Here is a 26,006-nt window from a genome sequence, read left to right as displayed (position 1 = left end):
ATGCTGCTCACTAAAAGACCAATCAGAGAGAAAGCACTTTTGCTTTTTCATGCTTAGGTTACTCTAAAATGGAACAATTAACAAGTGCATGCAGCAAGATTTAGACTCTTTTCTTCCAATATTTTACAGCAATGCCAAATGCAGAATGCCAACACTTTCAAAATACATTATATTTAAGAAAATAATTGGTCTTTATTCCAGGAGCTCATTTGATTGATAATTCCAAACAGGTGGTTTATGGCTCAGTAAGAAACTGGTATTAGGTGCTTTGCTAGAGAATTTTTTCTAATTTTCTCCCTAATAGTTGGCCAAACTGATGCTTGAACTTCACTTATGTCTGGTACAGTGTGAGAAAATGTTTTGCTGGCTACTTGACAGGGTAAATAAAATAAGGAACTACCGGGAGAAGAGAATATATAGCTCCCTGAAGGTGCAAGTGTTTCTTCGAGCAGAAAATTACAAATTTATGAGAAAAGCTGAGTGCCTCCCAATGGAGAATTTGGTGTCTCAAATCAGCTTAAATTAAATGAAATACATATATTAAATAGATAACTAAATGCCACAAGTAGAACCTTGTCAAAACATTTCGCGTAGGTTCAAATAATTAGGATCAAGCATTGTTTGATGAAATTAATTTACTTTAAAATTAAGTTGGTTAAAAAATCAGGGCCAGTATTCTTATTTAAGTATTTTATTTTCTTCCTTTTCTAATTTTCTGCCTCTGTTTTCCTTTCCAGAGTTTTCTGAGACACTTAGATTTAAGTGTGCATCAGGGGGGTGTCTAGCTGTTTTCAACCATAGTTGATATGCCTTGGCTGTCTTTTTACTAATCTCAATGCAAAGTTCAACAATTTTAAACAAGTTCCATTTAAGTAAATAATAGTCAGTTTGAACCAAATTCTTCCTAAGAGAGCTACTTCACTTGATAATGTACGAATGGATATTTTACAAACAAATGTTTTGCCAAGTTAATGGCTCTTTTTTAAAAATATATTTTTATTGATTTCAGAGAGGAAGGGAGAGGGATAGAGAGATAGAAACATCAATGATGAGAGAGAATCACTGATTGACTGCCTCCTGCATGATCCTGGGGACTGAGCCCGCAACCCGGGCACATGCCCTTGACCAGAATTGAACCCAGGACCCTTCAGTCTGCAGGCCGATGCTCTATCCACTGAGCAAAACCAGCCAGAGCAAGTTAATTGCTCTTTGCAGTAATAATACACCCTGAATAATGGAGAACAATGAAATTACTTCCCACTACCTATAGTTTTGTACTTCAATATGACAAAAGTATGTTTCTTATTTATCTTTTTTCTTTTATGCATAGTCTTCTGCTGACAACCCCAGCTTTTTTTCTGCACATCTGCAACCAAATAAATAATCATTTGCTAATAATTTAGCACAATATACCCATCTTATAGGTATTTCTGTTCATTTAGGAAGCTAAGCATTTTTATTCATCCAATAGTTGCCTCAGAGTTCCTCCAAAATGAAAGAAATGTCAATAATAAATCATTTGTTGGGGTTACAATAATGCTATTTGGCTTTAAGAAAACAGTTATTAGGAAATATGACAACAAATACATAAACATCCTTTTCTTTTGGAAATGTGAATCCCTCCAAACAATAGTGCCGATACTACTAAATATTTGGAAGTGAAAGAAAACTAAGTAAACAAGTAAAAACTTTTGTGGTCTAGCCTCAGGCCCTTTTAAAGAAAAGCTCATGTGCTCAAGGTCACAAACCAGAAATTAGTAAATGAAATGGCTGTGAGCTTTGCAATCCCATCTCTCAAATTTACCAAAATTACTGCCCCCACCTCCACTTCCCATATATCTTGCCTTTCTCTTAGTTGGTTACAGAACTTTCTTGTCTCTGCCCCATTGTTTTAGTCCCTGTGTCCACTTGATTTGTCCTAGAGGAGGTGCAGTTGGAAACACAAGACAAAACCAGATCCTTTTTTTTTGGTTATTATTCTGTTTTCTATACAACACTACCCTTTGGTAAGGCACCTGGATTCCACTTATCACCTCCGAAGGAATGGCTAGTAATTTTCATTTTTTTCCTATGACTCTCTTAATTGTCTCCTGCCAGTTATTCCATATTCAGTTTAAATGTCACTTCCTCTAGCAAGCTTTTCCTGAACCATGAGGTCAGAGTCGAATGCTCCTTCTCTGTATTCTGTTCAGAATTCTCTAATGATTCATACTCCTGGTTCCTTTTCAATAAACAGTAAAGAAGGTATTTCAGAAACAATTGCAGCCTGGCCAGTGTTGCTCATGGTTCCATTCCAGGTCAGGGCACATGCCCCGGTTGCTGTCTTGATCCCTAGTGTGGGGTGTGCAGGAGGCAGCTGATCAATGATTCTGTCTCATCATTGATGTTTCTATCTCTCTCTCCCTCTATCTTTCTCTCTGAAATCAATAAAAATATATAGCCCTAGCCAGTTTGGCTCAGTGGATAGAGCGTCGGCCTGCAGACTGAAGGGTCTCGGGTTGGATTCCTGGTCAGGGCACATACCCAGTTGCAGGCTTGATCCCCAGTAGCGGTGTGCAGGAGGCAGCTGATCATTGATTTTCTCTCATTATTGATGTTTCTAACCCTCTTTTCCTTTCCCTTCCTCTCTCTTCTTCTCTGAAATCAATAAAAACATATTTTAAAAAAATACACAAAAATGATTGCATATTCTATACTGGCAAAGACTAAATAAAAGATACAATTCAGTCACATTCCAAGAATGTAGTAGGCACTCAGAAATTATTTTAAATGAATGAATGAATCAATTAATGAATCAATAAATTGACCAAAGATTGAGTCACACTTAGTAAACAATTAGGAAGAAAAAATTCTGTTAAAAATAAATGATATTTTCCATCATGGTTTAATTTGCGTTACCCTAGTGGCTCATGATGTTGAGCATATTTTGTGTACTTATTTGCCATGTGTGTATCCTCTTTGGTGAAGTCTCCATAAATATTTATATTTAATAGTCATCCTTAAATATATTTATGATTATGTGTGCTCATTATTATTCATGCAAAAGGTAAAAAAGAAAATTACAGTGAAGCTAAGTAATGTGCCCACATACTGAGAAGAAGTAGGAAAGCCAAGTTAAAAGTTCTGGATTAACGGCAGCCTTCTGTTATTGCATACATACCACACTTTGCTGATTTTCCACTTACTTGATTATTTTATTGAAATGACTACTTTGTAGAGATGTCAGGCCAAAATCTTGAGGAAAGCAAACATGTTGCATCGTTCCTACATACTGATAAATATCATTTCTCAAATGCAGGCATATCTCAGAAATTGTGGATTTGATTCCAGATCTCCTTAATAAAACCAGTCATAATCTTTGTGCTTGTGGAGAGTTTTGCCTTCAATCTGTCAGAAACACAACATCTCTGAAGTGAAATAAAGCACAATAATATGAGGTCTGCCCATACTTCACAAGTTAAAAAATTTTAAAAATTAAAAATAATGGAATACATGGAATATGCATTTTATAAGCATTTTAACATGCCGAGCATTACTAAACCAAAATGAAACTTGCTCTGAGGTTTACTTTATAAATCAAGATGTGAATATAGAGTCCAAGTGTCTTTTTAAGAAAATAGGTATTTTGATTGAAAAGATTCCATGTGGTTAATTGAAATTTAATTGCTTGAAAAGATTCCATTTGAAACATGTCAAGGAATGTGGGGATAGGGGTAGGAGGTTGAGAGAGTTTGAGATGGAAGCAGGAACAACCAGGAAGCGTGTTTGCAATCTGCCTTCTGTAATCACCTTGTACATCCTCAGCACAGCAGAGGATTAGAGCGTGGTAGGTGCACATGTTAATTACAGACTGGCAGATATTCTCCAGCTGAAATTAATTAATTACCTTCTTCTGGGTGGGAGAGGCCCAGTGTGATACTTGAAATGTAAGGTCATGATTCCCTGTATCAATTTTGTATTTGATTATATTAGCCCTGACAGGCCTTTCGCTAAGGATGTCATATTGTTCAGTCAATAGTGATACTCTTCTTCAGCTATTTCAACACCAAATTACTAGAGATTAATCTTTGATATTCATGGTGCTCTGTTTTTCTGAGATTCTGGTTCCTATTCATGAAATACAGATATTTGTCATTTTTGTATGAATTTCTACCTAGAATTATTGTCTAGTGATTGACATATCTTGTTTGAAGATGTAACTTAAATATCATATGTAATATTTTTAAAAGGGTGAAGTCTTTAGTTTAAATCTGAAAGATTACAAATTCTTTCATGGTTAAGCTCAATAAAACAACTAATGAATATATGAGGAAATGTCATCTCATGTCTGGAATAATTCATCCATTTGGTTGGGCATTTATTAACCAAAGAAATAGATAAACAGTGCTCTAGACTAGGTATGCTACAAAGAGCAGAGCATGAAATAGCTGCCCAGCATAGCCACAGGGTGCTACCTCCAAACAGCATGTTTGATATTGCAATGTGGGACGAAACATAAATGTCAATACCTTCTGTTCAGTAGGGGAGCCTTTTCTAGGTCACATACAACTTGGAAGTCATTCTTGTTTCAGTCAAATTCTACAGCAGCCACTTCAACATAAGAGAGTGCTTAGAACAGTGTGAACTCAAGCACAGGAAACAGTTAAATTGTAGCAGGTGTTTTCCACACCAGGCATTGGGAAGTCGGCTCATCATAGACATTTATGGTAACCAGTGTGCAACAGGTTGAGTGAGTGTAATTGAAAGCTTCTATTGAAATTTATAAACATTGAACGACTGTAGTGGAAAAGCTTGAAATATGCCTACAATCTTACCTAATAAAAGAGAAACATGCAAATTAAACAACACTCTGCTATGCCCACAGCCAATCAGAGTGAGTATGCAAATTAACCCAACAAAGATGGAGGTTAATTTGTATATGCAGGCACAGAGCGGATTGAAGCCTGCTATGAGGGGAAGGGGGGCAGCAGAGGGAGCTACTGGAATGGTGCTCCAGACAGAAGCAAGGACTTGCCGGCTCTGGATGGCCCAGGAGCGAGGAGGTGCTGGCTCCCAGGGAGCGGGGACTTGCCTGTTCCCAGGCGGCCGGGGAGCAGGGACTTGCCGGCCCCGGGGCAGCTGGGAGTGAAGCCAGGGGAAGGAAGGCCTATTCTTGCATGAATATTGTGCAATGGGCCTCTGGTCCTATATAATATAAGGCTAATATGTAAATTGTCCCCTCCGGAGTTCAACCAACCGGGAGTTTGATCACTTGCTATGATGTGCGCTGACCACCAGGGGGTAGCGCAGAATGAAGGAAGTCCCCAGCTGGCAGCCGGGGAGAGGAAGGCCTTGGCCAGCAGCCGGAAGGCCCTGATGGGCCCTGAGCGTTGCCCAGGCCTAGGGACCCTACCCGTGCATGAATTTCGGGCACCAGGCCTCTAGTAAGGATATAAAGTTGGATATTGCAGATAAAACAAATGAGATACAAAATAAAATGTGCAGCACAAAGGAATTAGAGGACAGTTCTAGAAATCACTGGTCAAAGACATCTTCATAGAGCCATTGCTCAGCCTCAATTTGCTAAGGTTTTTCTTTTTTTTAAAATTTTTTAATTAAGGTATTATATGTGTACATATCTTACCATTGTCTCCCCCCCACTTCACTCCCATACATGCCCTCACCCCCCAGAGTTTTGCGTCGATTGGTTATGCTTATCTGCATGCATACAAGTCCTTTGGTTGATCTCTTATCTTCTCCACCTCTCCCTAACCTTCCCCCTGTATTTGACATTCTGTTTGATGCTTTACTGTCTCTGTATCTATCTTTTCGTTCATCAGTTTATAATATTCTTTATTATCCATAAGTGAGTGAGATCATGTGGTATTTTTCTTTCATTGACTGGCTTATTTCACTTAGCATAATGTTCTCCAATTCCATCCAGGTTGCTACAAATGATGAGAATTCCTTCTTTTTTATGGCAGCATAGTATTCCATTGTGTAGATGTACCACAGTTTTTCTGATCCAGTCATCTGCTGACAGGCACCTAGGCTGTTTCCAAATCTTAGCTATTGTAAATTGTGCTGCTATGAACATAGGGATGCATATATCCTTTCTTATTGGTGTTTCTAGTTTCTTCGGATATATTACCAGGAGTGGGATTACTGGGTCAAATGGGAGTTCCATTTTCAATTTTTTGAGGAAACTCCATACTGTTCTCCACAGTGGCTGCACCAGTCTGCATTCCCACCAGCAGTGCACAAGGGTTCCTTTTTCTCCGCATCCTCGACAACACTTGTCGTTTGTTGATTTGTTGATGATAGCCATTCTGACAGGTGTGAGATGGTACCGCATTGTCGTTTTGATTTGCATCTCTCGGATAATAAGTGACTTTGAGCATGTTTTCATGTGTCTCTTAGACTTCCTTCTGTCTTCTTTTGAAAAGATTCTATTTAGGTCTGTTGCCCATTTTTTTATTGGATCATTTATCTTTCTTTTATTAAGTTGCATAAGCTGCCTGTAGATGTTGGAGATTAAAACTTTATCAGTGATATCATTTGCAAATATGTTCTCCCATGCAGTGGGCTTTCTTGTTGTTTTGTTGATAGTTTCTTTTGCTGTAAAAAAGCTTTTTATTTTGATGTAGTCCCATTTGTTTATTTTCTCTTTAGCTTCCATTGCCCTAGGGGCAGTATCAGTGAAGAAGTTCTTTTGGCATATGTCTGAGATTTTGTTGCCTGTGGATTCCTCTAGTATTTTTATGGTTTCCCGTCTTATGTTTAAGTCCTGTATCCATTTTGAGTTTATTTTTGTGTATGGTGTAAGTTGGTGATCTAGTTTCATTTTTTTGCATGTATCTGTCCAATTTTCCCAACACCATTTATTGAAGAGACTGTATTGACTCCATTGTATGTTCATGCCTCCTTTGTCAAATATTAATTGAGCATAGTGGTTTGGGTTGATATCTGGATTCTCTATTCTGTTCCATTGATCGATATGTCTGTTCTTGTGCCAGTACCATGCTGTTTTGAGAACAGTGGCTTTGTAATACAGCTTGAAGTCTGGTATTGAGATCCCTCCTACTTTATTCTTCTTTCTCAGGATTGCTGTGGCTATTCGGAGTCTTTTTTTATTCCAGATGAATTGTTGGAGAGTTCTTTCTAGGTCTGTGAAATATGCTGTTGGTGTTTTAATGGGGAGTGCATTGAATCTGTAGATTGCTTTGGGTAGTATGGACATTTTAATGATGTTGATTCTACCAATTATTGAACACGGTATGTTCTTCCATCTGTTTACGTCTTCCTCTATCTCTTCTTTCAGTGTCCTGTAGTTTTCTGTGTATAGGTCTTTTACCTCCTTAGTTAAGTTTATTCCTAGGTATATTAATTTTTTTTGGTGTGATGGTAAATGGGATTGCTTTTTTAGTCCCTCTTTCTGTAAGTTAACTATTGGTGTATAGAAATGCCATAGATTTCTTGGTGTTAATTTTGTATCCTGCTACATTACCGAATTCATTTCTTAAGTCTATTAGTTTTTTGATGAAGTCTTACGGTTTTTTTATGTACAATATCATGTCATCTGCAAATATGGACAGGTTTACTTCTTCTTTTCCAATTTGGATGCCTTTTATTTCTTCTTCTTGCCTAATTGCAATAGCTAATACTTTCAGTACTATGTCAAACAGGAGTGGTGAGAGTGGCCATCCATGTCTTGTTCCTGTTCTTAGGGGAAATGGTTTTAGTTTTTGCCCATTGAGTATGATGTTGGCTGTGGATTTATCATATATAGCTTTTATTATGTTGAGGTATGATCCTTCTATTCCCACCTTGCTGAGAGTTTTTATCAAGAAAGGGTGTTGGATTTTGTCACATGCTTTTTCTGCATCAATTGATATGACTATGTGATTTTTATCTCTCAATTTGTTTATGTGATGTATAACATTTATTGATTTGCAAATACTGTACCATCCTTGCATTCCTGGGATAAATCCTACTTGGTCATGGTGTATGATCTTTCTGATGTACTGCTGGAGCCGATTTGCTAGAATTTTGTTGAGGATTTTGGCATCTATGTTCATGAGGGATATTGGTCTGTAATTCTCTTTCATTGTGTTGTCTTTATCTGGTTTTGGTATTAGGGTGATGCTGGCTTCATAGAAGGAGCTTGGAAGTGTTCCTTCCTCTTGAATTTTTTGGAATAGTCTGAGGAGGATAGGTTTTAGTTCTTCCTTGAATGTTTGGTAAAACTCTCCTCTGAAGCATGTCTGGCCCCGGGCTTTTGTTTGCTGGAAGCTTTTTGATGACTGCTTCAATTTCTTCCATAGTTACTGGCCTGTTGAGCTGTTTAGATTCTTCCTGATTGAGTTTTGGAAGGTTATATTTTTCCAGGAATATGTCCATTTCCTCCAGGTTATCCAGTTTGTTGGAATAGAGTTGTTTGTAGTATTTTGTAACAATCCTTTGTATTTCCACAGGGTCTGTTGTTATTTCTCCTCTTTCATTTCTGATTTTGATTATTTGGGTCCTCTCTCTTTGCTTCTTGGTGAGCCTGGCTAGAGGCTCATAAATCTTTTTATCCTTTCAAGGAACCAGCTCTTGGTTTTGTTGATCTTTTGTATTGTTTCTTTGGTCTCTATGTCGTTTTTTTTTTTCGTTTTTTTTTTTTATTGATTTCTTACAGAGAGGAAGGGATAGAGAGCTAGAAACATCGATGAGAGAGAATCATCGACCAGCTGCCTCCTGCACACCCCCTCCCAGGGATGTGCCCGCAGCCAATGTACATGCCCTTGACCGGAATCGAACCTGGGACCTTTCAGTCCGCAGACCGACGCTCTATCCATTGAGCCAAACCGGTTTTGGCAGGTCTCTATGTAGTTTATCTCCGCTCTGATCTTTATTATTTCCTTCCTTCTGCTTACACTGGGCTTTTCTTGTTGCTCTTTTTCTAACTCTTTGAGTTGTAGGGTTAGGTAATTTATTACCATTGTTTCTTGTTTTTTGCAGTAGGCTTGTAGAGCTATGAACTTCCCTCTCAAGACTGCTTTTGCTATGTCCCATAGATTTTGGATTGTTGTGTTTTCATTGTCGTTTGTTGCCATGATGTTTTTTATTTCTTCCTTGATCTCTCTGGTAACCCTGTCATTGTTTAATAGCATGCTGTTTAGTCTCCATGTGTTTGATTTCTTTGGAATGTTTTTATTGTAGTTGATTTTCAGTTTTATGCCACTGTGATCTGAGAAGATGCTTGATATGATTTCAATCTTCTTGAATTTGGAGATACTTTGCCTATGTCCTAACATATGGTCTATCTTTGAATATGACCCATGTGCACTTGACAAGGATGTATATTCTGTGGCTTTGGGGTGAAATGTTCTGAAGATGTCAATTAATTCCATCTGGTCTAGTGAGTCATTTAGGATTGATGTTTCTTTGCTGATTTTTTGTTTAGAGGATTTGTCCAATGGTGATAGTGGGGTATTAAAGTCTCCTACTATGATTGTATTGCTGTCAATCTCTCCTTTGATATCTCCAGGAGTTCTTTTATGTATTTGGGTGCACCTGTATTGGGTTCGTATATGTTTACCAGAATTATTTCTTCTTGTTGGATTGCTCCCTTTAGTATTATGAAGTGGCCTTTGTTATCTTTTGTTATGTCCTTCACTTTGAGATCTAATTTGTCAGATATAAGTATTGCTACCGCAGCTTTTTTTTTCATTTCCATTCGCCTGGAAAACCTTTTTCCATCCCTTCACTCTCAGTCTGTATGCGTCTTTCTTTCTGAGGTGGGTTTCCTGTAGACAGCAGATAAATGGGTTTTGTTTTCTTATCCAATCCGTTACCCTATGTCTTTTGATTGGGGCATTCAATCCATTTACATTTAAAGTTATTATTGATAGGTACTTATTTGTCGCCATTTTTATTCTATACCCCTGTGTTCCTTCTTTGCTTCCTATTTCTTTTCTTTTTTTTTTTTTTTTTTTACAGCAGACCCTTTAGCATTTCTTGCATCGCTGGTTTGGTGGTGATAAATTCCCTTAGTCCTTTTTTTGTCTGTGAAGCTCCTGATTTCACCTTCAATTTTGATTGATAGCCTAGTTGGGTACAGTATTCTTGGATTCAGACCCTTCCTTTGCATGACTTTGTATATTTCATTCCATTCCCTTCTGGCCTGATGAGTTTCTGTTGAGAAATCAGTTGCTAGTCTGATGGGGGTTCCTTTGTATGTAACTTTCTGTCTCTCTCTAGCCGCTTTTAAGATTCTTACTTTGTCGTTGGTGTTTGCCAATTTAATTATAATGTGCCTTGGTGTCGGTCTTTTAGGGTTCATTTTGCTTGGGACTCTGTGAGCTTCTTGGATTTGTGTGGGCTTTTTCTTCTGCATATCAGGGAAGTTTTCTGTCATTATTTCTTCAAACAGGTTTTCTGTTCCTTGCTCAGTTTCCTTTCCTTCTGGAACCCCTATTATTTGGATGTTATTTTGTTTTGTGTTGTCCCAAAGTTCCCTTAGGCTCTCCTCCTGCTTTCTAATTTTTTTTTCTAGAAGCTGCTCTACTTGGGTATTTTTTTCCATCTTGTCTTCTAGCTCACTTATGCGGTCTTCTGCTTCTTCTAGTCTACTCTTGATGCTTTCTATTGAGTTCTTTATAGCAGTGATGCCATTTTTAATTTCTTCTTGGTTCTTCTTCATTTACTCTTGGTTCTTACTCATATTGTCGAATTTGTCTTCCATTCTTTTCAGCCACCTTATGACCATTTCTATGAATTCTTTCTCTGATAGGTTGCTTGCCTCTAATTAGTTTACTTCCTTTTCTGTTGATGCCTGCTTTTCTTTCCTATGGGGGTTGTTTCTTTGTCTCCCCATGGTCTCTCTTCTCCGGATGTCTGGTTATGTAGTTCTCTCTCTCCTGCATTGTTTAAAGGCACAAAATACAACACAACCAGGTACAAGACACAAGGCACTGAACAGAATTGTATTCACGATATTAATAACCTCCAACAAAGGTGACCACCAGAGAAAGACAAATTAGGGGATGAGAGGAAGAGGAAGAATAAAAAGAAAGGACAAAAAAAAGAGTGTGAAAATGAACTTGGGAAAAGAAAAAAAAAAGTAAGAGAGACAAGAATGATACTAAGAGAGAAAAGGGGAACAAACTATATATATGGGGAGTAAACTCCAATAGAACAACCACTAATCCCAGCAAATGCCAGCAACACGAACCTGGAGATTAATACAAACTACAACACCAACTAATATCAAGTGAGGCAAGGTAAAACAGAAGTAAAAAACAAAGCAAACAAAAGAACCAACCAACCAAACAAACAAACAAACAAACAAAAGAATAAGCAAAACAATCTCACAAAAAAGCATAAAAATTCAATCTAATCAACATTCAAGTAAACAACAACAAACTGACAGAGAGAAAAACAATTATTATTATTTTTTTTTGTTAAGATAGAGTAGAGAGAGGTGTGTATGGACTTGGAGCAGGGGGTTGGAAATTAGATATATAAGTAGGGTGAAATTTTAGCAGAGGGTACACTGAAAGAGTAGGGAAAATCTAAAGCCGGAAAGCGTTGAGATAAACAGGAGACCAAAAGGGGAAAGGTTAGGAAGAGAGTGATGGCATAAAGGTAGCGTTGAGATAGGGTAAAATGATGCTAAAGGAAAGATTCAAATAGAATGTAAGACACTAATCCCAAAATAAAACAAAGAAAATCAAATGACACTTTAAAAAAAAAAAGGTAAAATAATAGTAATAATGCTGATTGAAAATAAAAATGTAATAATTAAAAAGGTGAAAATCGAGTGAGGAAAAAGAAAAAAAATTAGTTTCTTAAGTAAAAGATGCAAAAAATGAAAATAAAAATTTAAATTAAAAAATTAAAAATAAAATTAAAAAGAAGAATAAAATTGTGCAGTAGTGGTGGTCATTCACTTCCACTATTGTTCTGTTTGGTGCGCCTGTTTCCCAGTCCGGGCAGTATTGCAATTCCCTGTGTTCCACTACTCCTCAGTGTTGTAAGCCAGTACTGATTTTTAAGCAGGAGGTGTCTTAATTTCTCGTATTTATTTTTGATTACACCAGAGACAATTTGTGTTTCAGCCCCTGGGTGGCAGTGTTTCTGGATTGTCTTCCGGGCCTCTCTAGCTTTTTTTTTTTCCCCTCTATGGCACTCACTACTGGTTTGAGGAGGTGTGCGCCTCAGAGCTGCCTCTCCAATAGTCACTCCCAGCTCCGCTCCCCAGGTTCCTGAAAACCACTTCCCCCTGCAGTCTCTCAGGGTATTTCCCAACTGGGTTTTCCTATGTATTGGGCTTAGTAATCAGAATCGGAAAAAGCCCAAGTGTGCAGACAGTGGGTCTGCGTGCAAGACTAAGCAGCCTGCACTCCTTTGAAATTCTTAGTCTGACCCTCCTCGTCAGATCAAAATGGGTTGCTTTTTAGAGATCCCTTCTGTTAGCAGCTCAGAGGACCCCCTTTCACATTCATGGATCATGACAGCCCCAACAGCCACGAATTTTTCTAGGCACAGACTTCCCCAGTCCTCCGGTTCCCACTGCTCGCGTGTTTCTCACTCCCGCCGCCAGGACGAGAAACCTCACCTTATCCCCTGAAATCTGACCTTTCCATGGTGGAGTGAAGAGTTCCTTTGAATCTGCGTGTTTGCGCTGATGCTAAGGTTTTTCTTTTGTGAAGAGATCTTAAAGTTACTATCAGAATGGTACTGTATGACATGTGTATATTTATCAACTAATAAAGAGCTTTAGTAGAAACAACATCAAGAATATTCAAATCTGCCGAAACCGGTTTGGCTCAGTGGATAGAGCATCAGCCTGCAGACTGAAGGGTCCCAGGTTCGATTCCGGTCAAGGGCATGTGCCTTGGTTGTGGGCACATCCCCAGTGGGGGGGGGGGGGGGTGGTGCATGAGGCAGCTGATCGATGTTTCTCTCTCATCGATGTTTCTGGCTCTCTATCCCTCCCCCTTCCTCTCTGTAAAAATTAATAAAAATATATATTAAAAAAAGAATATTCAAATCTATTCTCCCTTAATGGTATTTCACCACATCAGTATTTCCCCAGAGATATATGTCAAAGTGTTCCCTAAATTATAGGATCAGCATCAAATGTTAACTATTAAAAATGATATATGTTAAAATTAGTGCTGTATCACTAGGTCTCTACCGAGTTAGGTCTAAATTTGAAGAGTAGACACCTAAAAACTTTTAAGGAGCACATGTAGTTAAATGACTGAGCTAAAACTTGAACCCAGTTGTCTGACTGCAAAGTCCATGCTTTTGAAATACCAAGAAACTTCCCCCCCCTTCTCTGATTAAAATATTTAAAACAAATCCTCTGAAAGTGATACAGCACTAATTTTAATGATGATAAATCAGAGATACTCTGTCTAGGTTATACAATAATCCAGAATTAAATTGCTATGTTCTTTTGTACTATATGCCTGATCAGCATATTAAAAAGAATCACCCGCCCTAACCGGTTTGGCTCAGTGAATAGAGTGTCGACATGCGGACTGAAGGGTCCCAGGTTCGATTCTGGTCAAGGGCATGTACCTTGGTTGCCCAGTAGGGGGTCTGCAGGAGGCAGGTGATCAATGTTTCTCTCTCATCGATGTTTCTAACTCTCTATCCTTCTCCCTTCCTCTCTGTAAAAAAATCAATAAATTATATATATTTTTAAAAGAATCACCTTACTATTCCTATAATCCTATAACTCTTTATGAGATTATAGCAATCTGTGTAGGCTATGATTTTGATGTTAGTGGAGATGGTGATAAAAACTGTTAGGAACATATTTCCCTAGTTCTCTTTACATATAGTCAAGTCACAGCATTTATTGGCCAATAAAGCCAGCAGGACAATATCACACTCAGGTTTATAGCATAGTAAGAGGCTTTTGTATTTGCATAATGTTTAACCATTTATAAAGCTTTTACACATACAGGAGGTTGTTTTAGCTTCACAACAATCCTGTATAATTATCTTCATCCTATGGCTGAGGAATTAAGTTCACCAGGAAGTGAAAGAACTTGTCCCAAATAATAATCAGTGAAAGGTTTCATTTGGGGTTTGATTGCTTCAAGTGCAGTGCTTTTTCCATCATGTCATTCTTCCTAGATAGAGTATCAGGACAACGATGACAGAAAAGTTAGAGAATTGCTGATGTTAGAGAATAAAATGAATTACAGAAACCAAAAGAAAAATTTTGAGGCTCTTAGTTTTCTAAACTTAAAATAATATTGCTTATGCCCGTCCTATAAATCAATGTAGAAAAATGTTCTTTCCAATTTAGATCAGTTTTCATTAATCACGTGGAAATTTGCTCTCAGGTTTCAGTTTTCTGAACTGCTCATTCTATAACCCTGTACACTTAAGCCCAGTTCCATTGTTCCCGCTTCCATGACACTCATCTCAAGTGAGCTGTTTGCTTCATGTTTGTGTTGGCATTAGATCTTGTGGCAATTGGCACACTAATCATCACTGCTTTGTGTTTACCCTCTTTAGAATGTGAGTTTTTGGTTCTTCACATTGTGTCAGATCTGAGCCAAGGCTATAAGAAGGCTTCACATTGTGTCAGATCTGAGCCAAGGCTATAAGAAGGCTTTCATGTTTTCTCTTGCCTCTCCCATCACCATGATAGGAGCATACTAGTCACAAAAAAATGTATAAAAAATAAGTAGAACCGATCCCACATCAGCTGACTTCCAGCTGACACTTAGATATATGAAAGAGAATATCAGTGAAAATGGTGGGTTAAGATTCACAGTGTGATTTCAGATTAAGGGGAAGTCCAAAGAAAAAAGCTTATAATTTGGAGACTGAGATGATAGGTTCAGTAAAGTGGAGTCATATCATGGAATATCGTGAAAATCAAGGAATCATTGCTTTATCCTTTGATTCAGACTATCTGGACCGAATTTTATACTCTTTAGCCCATCTAAAGAACCTTGATCACTTATTGCCCTTTCACTTGTGATTTTGGAAGAATCATCAATAGTGATGCCTACAATGAGCTGGCTTCAAATGGAGAATAATGGGATATAATTTAGGAAGTAATCCAATCAAAATATCATAGTAATACTGTGGTATCCCACTTGTTTAGCAGAATTAGCAGGGCTTGTGGCAAATTTTTAAATTGTATTTATTTTCCTGCCATACATAATCCTTAAACAAGCATTTAGTAAATGACTGCTATGGTATAAGCAATGTGCTGGGGGCAGGGAAATAAACTTAAAACATAAAACATTCCTTTTGTTCAAAAACAAATAGTCCGGTTGGAAGGCGGGCAGACAAATACACAATATTTACCACAGTCTTAGAATTTTCTAAGGTATGTCAAACATTGATGGTAGAAGCTAAATCCATCTTGGGAGATTCAGAGAAGGCTCTCTGGAAGAAGTGAGAGTTGAAATGATTTTTAATGCAATAGCAGGAATTAAGATGCAAAAGGAGGTAGAATAATATAACATATGAAGGGGATATGATTTCTAGGCAGAGAGCAGCAAGAGGATTCAGGAGCTCTGACTTACATTTTTAGAGCAATGATGAAGTGGTAGGAGATGAAAATACAGAGATGTATAGGTAAGCAGAGACCAGGAAATGGAAAAACATTGTGGGCCATGTTAAAGAACAGCCTGTCTCCTATTAGAAATTACAAAGCACTGAATGGTATCAGAAAAAAAAAAAAAAAACAGAAAGAAAGAAAAATGACATGGTCCCAGTTGTTTTTCAGAGAGTATTTGCTAGAAGTCTTACAGGCAATGTTCTTATAACTAGGTCAAAGCTAGAAGCAAGGAGACTAGCCAGCAGGCAATTTTTAGTACACTAAAAGGAGAGAAAAACAAAGTTGATGGAGGCCATACTAACATTCCATTTTTGAGTTCTTGTCCATAATTTTACATACAAATCTCATGCTATTTGATGGTTCAGTCTCATAACTGATTTTTTTTTACTTAGAGTCTTCTTTCATTTTGCCTTAAGTAATCTAAATACTATAATAAGTAATAACCTAACCTAAATATAATTTGCCTAAAGGAAAAGTTTGTGGTTCTACACTTTATGAAAGGGCATCTGGCCACTGCACAAATCAACAAATGTCATCTAATTTAAAATCTGGGCTGCCTACCATGCAACATAAAATCAAAAAAGAAGAAAACTCAAAAAGATGGTTCTCGGTGCTTCTGAATACATTTCCTCTGCTTTGGAGTTGATCCACCTTTCCCAAAAGAGTGGTTATGCACAGAATGGAAGTTTTAATGTCATAGAGATGTCAGCAAGATGGAAGAATAGGAAGTCCCAGACTTCGTTCTTTCACAGCAACACTGAGTTCACAACAGTATTAGAAACAACATTCCTGGAAGAGAAGTTCAGATCACAGTTAAGAAGTTGCAGTATCCCAGATGAGCACAAGAACAAAATTAGTTACATTGAAATGGGTAAGAAAGCAAATTTATTTTAACTGTGACAAACCCTATCCCAAGCCAGAAAAGCTCAGTGCTGAGAAAGATTGTGAATCCTCCCAGAAGAAGGGTGAGGAGGAGAGCATGGACTCAATGTTCAACATTCTCAACATTTCATTGCACTCCCTGGACTTCCAAGTTCTCACGCACAGAGGACTGAAAAAACTGAATTGTTTGGATACCTGAAGCAGCTAAGGGGAAGGATCCCTTTCTACAGGCAGCTTGGCTCTAAGTATTGGAAAAAGTGCTGAATTGAGGCTTCTCTTCCAGGAGGGAGGGAGGAGTAGAGTGCAGTTTCATTGTCCTCCGATTTTCAGTATGCTGTTTGAGGGGCTAGTTTCTGCTCCAGTTCACACAGAGCTCTGAAGAAACTGACTTAGACACCAGATAAGCAGGAGATTATGGGTCCCTAAATAAGCAAGCAAACAAACAATAAACAGCCTGGACTCGTAGGGAAGCTGGTAACAAAGACTCAAAATCTATATGCAGGTTGACTGGTGAAGTTCTTTCTCAGTCGAACCAGTACATAAAAATAGGGAGAGGTGGCTTTTCTTCCAATGCCCTGGCATCAAAGGAAAGCTACAAAGAACATGAAGAAACAGGAAAACAACCAAAAGACAAATAAGAAACACACAATCTATAGAACAAAATAAATCTCCAATAACCTACCCAAAATAAATGGAGATCTATGACATGCTTGATAAAGTATCTATATATATAAAGAAGTAATATGCTAATTTGTCTTAACGGTGTCCCAGTCACGACTGGTCAACAAGCTGCGCACGCATAGGAGCTGGTGTGTGGGGATGGGGGCAGGGACTTCCGCCCCCAGAGGCCTGTCCAGTGCTAACGTCACGCTGCCTCAGAGGTGGAGGCTGCTCCTGACGGAGGCACATGCAGGCAGTAGCTGGTGGGCGGGGACACCTACAGGGGAGCCTGCCAGAGCTGCTGCAGCGTGGCTTGAGTAGATCCTTAGCGGACACAGACAGGGGGATGTGCCCGAGCTGCCACGGCACAGCTAGAGCAGGCCCGGAGCAGACACAGACTTTTTTTTGTGGTGAAGGGACTGGAGTCCGTGTTCATGAAAACATTTTGGCGGCTTTGGTGGCCGACAGTGGCAGCAGCAGAGGGGTGATGGGGGTGGTGCCTTCCCCTGATCAGCCCAGTTGCCTCCCGTCAGTAAGACATCCCCTGAGGGCTCCCGGACTGTGAGAGGGGGCAGGTGGGGCTGAGGGACCCCCCTACCAGTGCACAAATTTCGTACACCCAGACCCTAGTTTAAAATAATAATCTTGAAGAAGTTCAGTGAGTAATAAGAGAATGGGAATAGAACACTAAATAAAATCAGGAAACCAGTAGTACACAAATAACTGAGAAGTTAAACAAAGAGAAATAACAAAAGAGAATAAAACAGGAATTATGGAGCAGAAGAACAAAATAATCCAACTAAATAATTCACTGGAGAAAGATGTTCCTCAGACTTGATGAAGCAGAAGAAAGAATTAGCAAACTCAAAGATAAGTCATTTGAAATTATCCAGTTAAAGGTTAAAAAAAATTAAAAACAGTAAAGAAAACCTAAGAGAATTATGGGATATATAAAAAAAAACCCATATGCACATTATGGGAGTCCCAGAAAGAGAAAATAGCAGAAAGCTTATTTTTAGAAATGGTCTAAAACATCCCAAATCTGTAGAGAGAAATGGACATTCAGATTTATGAGACTCAAAGAATCCCAGAAAAAAGCTAACTGAAAATGTCTACACAGACACATCACAATCACATTGTCCAAAGTCAATGAAAAACAGAGAATTTTGAAATCAGCCAGAGAAAAGTTACTCATAATGAACAAAGGTTGCTCCATAAGACTATAAGCAGATTTATCAGTAGAAAGCTTGCAGGCTGGAAGGGTGAAATGATATGTTAAAAATACTGAAAGGAGAAAAGTTCCAACCAAGGATACTATACCTAACAAAAGTGTCCTTCAAAAATGATGGAGCAATGATAACTTTCCCAAACAAAAGCTGATGGGAGTTCTTCAAGTTGAAATTAAAGGAAGATAAACAACAACATGTAAACAAATAAAAGTATAAAACTCAAAAGCAAAAGTAAATATATAAATAGAGAATACTGTAGTATGTAAATCACTTTTAACTCTAGATGGCTTTACTAGTAAATTCTACCGAACATTTAAAGAAGAATTAAAACCAATTCTTCTTAACCTATTTCAGAAAAATAAAGAAGAAGGAATACTTCCAAATTCATTTTGTGAGGCCAGCATTACCCTGAAACAAAAACCAAAGAAACTACTGGAAAAGATAAGAACAGGACAATATCTCTGATGAAGATAAATGTAAAAATACTCAATGAAATACTAATCTGAATGCAAAAGCATATTAAAAGTATATACCATGACCAAGTGACATTTATCCCTTGGGTGCAAGGCTGGTTCAATATATGCAAATTAATTTATGTAATACACCACATTAACAGAATAATGGCTAAAATTCACATGGTTTTCATAGATGTAGAAAAAGCATTTGACAATATACAATATACTTTCATGGTAAAACTCTCAATAAACTAGGTATAGAAGAAATTTACTTCAATATAATAAAGGCTATATCTGACAAGCCTACAGCTAACAAAATACAGTGAAAAACTAAAAGGTTTTCCTCTAAAATCAGGAATAAGGCAAAGATGGCCAATCTCACTATCTCTATTCAACGTAGTGCTAGAAATCCTAGCTGGAACAATTAGGCAAGTAAAAGGAGTAAAAGGCATCCTCACTGGAAAGGTAACTAAAATTGTCTGTAGATGACATCATCTTAGAAACTTTTCTTCTAAATTCTAATAATTGCTCTTTTCAGAGAGGAATGGAATATGAAAAGTCCTTGCTTTAAGATGAGCGTTTCCTGAATAATAAAAAGTATTTTCAGCAAAACTGAACCTGTGCTTTAAATGCCACTAGAGCAAAGCTGGTGGAGATGTGTAGGCTAAGTGTTCAGCAAGGCTCACTCACTGCTAAGTGACTCTTTTTGAACTTAGTCATCACAATACACATATTTCAAACTGAGCACCAGGAAAATGACAAATCACCACATGTCATATTTCTTTAGGGACAGACATGAGTAAGTCGAAGCACACTGTTAAATCAGTGAAAGCCTACGGCCTACTGAACTGCTGGGGGGAAAATTAGCTATGCAAAACATTGTAAGGAACATAGGTAATTAAAAACACCATGACTTTCCCCATGCTGGTATTTAATCAATTAATAATAAAATAACAACGTTGACAATGAAGCTGTTTCATATGTCCAGGAGCAAAAACAACCCTTGACAATTGTTTCAAGGTTTTCAAATGCCTTTCAAACATTCTGGAAAACAGGGATAATAGATAGTTTTCAGACAACTGAGGGAATCTGGGGACAGCTGAGATAGGGAAGGGTGATAATAGAGAAAATAAAAGGGAGACACATAGTAGGCTCAATTTTTAAAATAGGAATATAGTTTCAAGTTTATTTTTTAATTAATTTATTTTTTAGTTAATCCTCATCTGAGGATATTTTCCCATTGATTTTTAGAGACAGTGGAAAGGAGGGGAGGAGAGAGAGAGAGAAACATTGATGTGAGAGAGACACATCGATAGGTTGCCTCTCACATGTGCCCAGACCAGGGCTGGGGATCAGGCTGCAACCAGTACGTGCCCTTCTCTGGAATTGAACCTGGGACCCTTTAATCCGCTGGCTGATGCTCTATCTACTGAGCCAAACCAGCTAGGGATATAATTTCAACTTTTAAAGTAGGAATATAGTTTTTACCTTCAAATTACAAAAATAACCCTTATCTGGTTTAAATTGATGGGCAACAATAACAACCAATCCAAACAAAACAACAAATGAAAACTAGTTGGTATGTGCTTAGAAAATATTCAAGGCACGTAAAACTGGATAATTTATAAGGCACAAAGCTATTCTGCATGGATAGATGTATTACCTGACCATCATTATTTTAATTATGGGAGTTTACGGTGACTCAAACTCACATCCATGCTCTAGAAAAGCTTGCAGTTTCATAGGAAGGAGAAGTCATATATATAAATGTCTAGCTAACTTTTTAAGTACTTCCCACTTCTTATGATAAAATATCAATTGATCAATTCCAGCCTTGAGAAAATGAATCCCAGGAGGTTGCATGGAAGAAGTGGCATTTGTATATCTACATCAAGCATGTCCAATGTGTGGCCTGTGGGCTGCATGCAGTCTACAACGAATATTTTTGCGGCCCAGCCAATATAACGGTATGTAAGAAACTTTTTAATAAAAATTTTGTAACATAATTTTTACAACATCCTGTTATATCCTATCTAATAAAAGAGTAATATGCAAATTAACCATCACTCCACTACACCCGCCAGCCATGCCCACCAGCCAATCAGGAGCAAGTATGCAAATTAACCCAACCAAGATGGCTGAGGCCACAGAGAGAGCAGGAGGGAGGCTTGGGTTTCCCTGGCAATGGAGGAAGCCAAGCTTTCCGCACACCCTGGCTGGCCCAGGCCTCCGCTTAAGGCTACAAAGTTTCAATTATAGAAGATACATAAATCCCAACAGAAATGGTGGCAGCCACGGAGCAGGAGAGAGTAGGAGGCTAGGGTTGCCCCCGGCGATGGAGGAAGCCAAGCTTCTGCAGCCCTGGCCTGCTTTGACCTCCGCTTAAGGCTACAAAGTTTCAATTATAGAAGATAGATAAATTCCAACAGAAATGGCTGCCGCCATGGAGCGAGCAGAAGGCTTGGCTCCGCTCCAGGCTACAAAGTTTCAATTGTAGAAAATAAATAAATTCCAGATACCAGGGCCTCCGCTTGGGTCGCCGGGGGGCGTGGCCAGCCTGCAAACCACCACAGGCCCCTCACCCAGGCTTCCCCAAACCCCAAGGGAACCCCCACCCTGATCCGGGACACCCTTCAGGGCAAACCAGCTGGCCCCCACCCATGCACCAGGCCTCTATTCTATCTAATAAAAGAGTAATATGCAGATTGACCATCACTCCAACACACAAGATGGCTGCCCCCATATGGTCAAAGATCCTGCCCCCATGTGGACACAAGATGGCCAGCAGGGGAGGGCATTTGGGAGGGACCAGGCCTGCAAGGGAGGGCAGTTGTGGTGATCAGGCCAGCAGGGGAGGGCAGTTGGGAGGGACCAGGCCTGCAAGGGAGAGCAGTTGGGGGGATCAAGCCTGAAGGGGAGGGCATTTAGGGGTGGTCAGGCTGGCAGAGGAGGGAAGTTGGTGGCAAACAGGCTGGCTGGGGAGCAGTTAGACATCAATCAGGCTGGCAGGGGAGTAGTTAGGGGGTGATCAGGCTGGCAGGCAGAAAAGGTTAGGGGCCATCAGGAAGGCAGGCAGGTGAGCAGTTGGGAGCCAGCAGTCCTTGGTTCTGAGAGGGATGTCCGGTTGGATCGGGCCTAAACGGGCAGTCAGACATCCCTCGAGGGGTCCCAGATTGGAGAAGGTGCAGGCTGGGCTGAGGGACACCCCCCTCCCCGGTGCATGAATTTCGTGCACCGGGCCTCTAGTCTATATATAAAAGGCTAATATGCAAAGTGTCTGCTCGGGAGTTTGACTGTGAGACCAGGAGTTCAATCGCTCTCTATGACGTGTGCTGACAACCAGGGGGCGGCGCGGAATGAAGTAACGCCCTGGCCGGCAGCCAGAAGGCCCCGATTGGCCCTGATTGCTGGCCAGGCCTAGGGACAGTACTGATGCACGAATTTCGTGCACTGGGTCTCTAGTTATTAATAACAAACTACAACATTCGCTAATGACCGATTACTATAATCGTGTTGCATTCATTTTCCTTATGCGCCTTCACGCAGGTGCACCATTTCTGTCCACTGATACTAGTAGGGAATATTTTATCAGTCGATTGCCACATCATTAGTCTTGTACTGACTTGTTTGGTGTGCGCAACAGGAAATACTTTGCTTTCGGAGAACAAGAAAATTAGGTTTAGTTGTGTTACACTTACTAATTTGTGAAGTTATTCAGTGTTTGGTAAGTTAATGTTCAAGGAAAAATATTAATTTTTATTAAAATGTTCTATTATTTTATGTTAACAATTACTCATTTATTTCAGCCCTTTGTATTCAGAATGTCTCTATAGAAATAAACCTACGTTTCTCTGAAAAGTGAAGCTTTTGGTTTTTTTTGCAGCCCACATAAACTTAAACCTTGTTTATTTGGCCCATGTTAGACATGTTTGCTCTACATTCTACAGGCAACAATAACAACCAAATCCAAACAAAACAACAAATAAAAACTAGTTGGTATATACTTAGAAAATATTCAAGGCATGTAAAACTAGATAATTTAAAAGGCACAAAGCTATTCTGCATGGATAAATGTATTACCTGACCATCATTATTTTAATTATGGGAGTTTGATATGCTTGCTCTACATTCTACGTGTGCTTCAAAAGTCAGTTCAGAACTTGAGTGCAGGTGGAGGGAAAGGAAGAGCAGAGCATTCCAGGAGGAGAGAACAAGGAGACATGTGCCAGTAGTTTGAATGCAGTTCTCCAGCAGGATGTTAATATACCATGATTTTTATCTTCAATAACTCACAAACATTTTAGAGTATTAGAACTTACGATTTGTTTTACTATAAATTAGAGCAAAATTAAGGTTATTCTTAAAATAGTTTAGTCTCCCCACAAAAGGAGGAGGACAGGGGTGAATCAGTGGGAAGAATGTTAAAAGGGGAGGTGTGTTTCATAGACTTGTAATAGAAGTCATCAGGCAGGCTATCCTGTAGCCAGTGGTAAATTTTCTTGAAAAGACACTTCTAAGAATCCATTTCTATTGTATGGCTAACACTGAGTACCTGCTATACCCTGTGCTCAACGTTTTATAAACTTCTAGCAAGATTATTATAAGGAATAATATGGGGATTCATTTTTAACTGCCCAATGAAATGGCTTAAGGCCACATGGCTAGTAAGTGACACAGATTTAAATCCAGGTCTTTTTGGCGAATTGGGAAGAAGATGGGCCTTTGCAGCCAAATCCTACTCTTACGTGAATATGTCAGTAAACGTACTCCAGAAACACATTCAGGTGTAGCATCTAGGCAACACCAGGCCAGCATCATCATTGAGCTGAAAAATATAATTATTTTATTAATAGGATTAGAAGGATGGAGCCGTGTTATAAAGGTTTAAAATTAAGAACACAGAAGAATTTCATGACGGAGGTTGTTCAATGATTCTTTTGTGAAATTACCAGTAGGATTCAAGAAAGATATGATCAAAATGATAATTCAGAAAGAAGACCCTGTGAGTTTACTTGTGTGGGGGATTTGGGGAGGAGAAGGATAAAAGATTAATTCTAAACACAAAAGTGTTCAAAGCCCAAGTATTCCATTTGAAAGTCGAAATTAAATGTTGCAACAATGCTAATATAATCTACATGGGATATATAGATATAGATAAATAGATATTTAGTTTCATCTTTGCCACGTATTCTTTTCTAAACATACACACACATTTCTGCCTAAATTAATCAAACAATTTTTTTTACTTTTCTCAATTTAATGAATGTTACCTTTTAAAAACATCTTAAGAATATCTTTCATTTTTCTTCCAGAGAAGAACTTCTCAAGCCAGATGGTGATCTTAATTAATTCTTATCACAGAGACATCTTTATTATAAACTATTTTTCACAGATGAACAGGATTACATAAATGCCTCTCTTTACTGCATTACTAAAAGAATGCCTTTTCATGAGGGAAGCAGTCGCTGTAATTTTATCTTTTATTTCTCCAACTTCCTTGGCACTTAAAAGTAATTATAACATTCAGGCTTTTGAGTTTTCACTGAAGCAAGAGACATATTTGTTTTAAATGCTTATGTTTTTAAAAAAAAACCCTAAAATTTCAGGATTTTTATGTACTGCACTGTTTAGTTTCAAAATTAAGGTTAGAAAGGCCACACGGGCCAGTGAATGCTCCATCTGTGCCCTTAAAACTTGTGCTCCCCCTCAAGGACTCCCGTGCCTCCTGCCAGTTTTCTCGATCTTTTCTTCCTTGTTTCCCATCTTAGCAAGAATACTGAGTCAGATCCATCCCCAGATATTTAAGCCACAAAGAAACAAAATTTTCTTTCTGAGACATTTAAGCAATTAATGTTTCAATTAGATTTCATCCCAGAGTAAGACAATTATGATTATTTTTGGAAAACTTTGAAAAAATAAATAACTGTGCCTCTCTCTCTCTGTCTCTCTTTCTGTCTCTCTGTCTCTCTCTCTCTCTCTCTCTCTCTATCTCTCTCTCTCTCTCTCTCTCTCTCTCACACACACACACACACACACACACACACACACACACACACATTCAAATTATAATTTCATTTCCCGGAAAAATACTTTCCCACAGAGAATCCCTAATATGGAAAGACCTGAGTTTGGTATTATAATTTATTAACTTCAATTTTGAGAACAATGCTTCCAGGTAGGCTAGTAAATGATAGTCAGGGTATGAACATAATCGGATTGTCTGACTCCAGGAGCCAAAGCGATTTGCATTATGCCACTGTGCCTTCTTTCCTCTCCAACTGAAAAACACATTTTCATAGTCTCTATTTTTCTTGCTAAATTAACAAGGGATTTTTTATACGAGTTTAAGCAGAAAGAGTACAGTTAGTCTTATCTAAATGTCTCACAGAGAACTGTATTCACATTCATCAAATCACCTTAAATTAATGGGTATAAATGTGTGTATTTCCTTCATGTTTTGTTTTTTTTATATAAAGGCGTTTTTAGCCCCTCTGTTTGTTAGTCTGATTTGACATGCTGATCTTGCCTCTTTTGTCTCAAGTCATCATGGATATTTGTATCCAGATATAATGCTTTATCAAATTGTATTCATTTTGGGGAATATAGTTCACTTACAGGTAGATGCCTATCTTAACCCATGTGATAGCCCCCATATTAAAAAAATATATATTATTTTCTAAATAACAAGCATAGAAAATAGCAAGATAGTTTTTCTATTTATCCTTTGTCTGCTCCAACTCTCCCCACCCTTCCTTATCAATTAACACAATCAGAGAAAGTAGGGGAGACATTCGGGGAATAAAATATGGAAGAGTAGAGAGAACTCTTACAACTTTTAAAATTGATTGGTTTATTCACTCAGCAAATGTTAATAAGTAGCTTCTTTGTACCAGGGACCATACTTCTCAAGATAACAATGGTGAGCAAGCACCGAATTATTATATATATACCTTATAAAAATGCTTAAATGGCCTTATATTAAGATGATGGGATGCAGTATTGTATAATACTTACTAATTACTTTAGTAGTTTTTTGAGAGCATAGTCATTGTAATCTCTAAAGGAATAAGCCAGTGATAAATGGTATTATCTTATAAAATGAGTGTTTGAAACATTTTAAATAATTTATTCACATCAATTCATTAAGTCTAGGAAGAGAAGAGAAAGTTTTTATATTGTTTGATAATAACTGATCAAAGGCAGGCATAATGGCAT

Source organism: Cnephaeus nilssonii (assembly GCF_951640355.1).
Source record: "Cnephaeus nilssonii genome assembly, chromosome: 20".
Taxonomy (NCBI): Eukaryota; Metazoa; Chordata; class Mammalia; order Chiroptera; family Vespertilionidae; genus Cnephaeus; species Cnephaeus nilssonii.
This window is presented reverse-complemented; position numbering follows the sequence as displayed.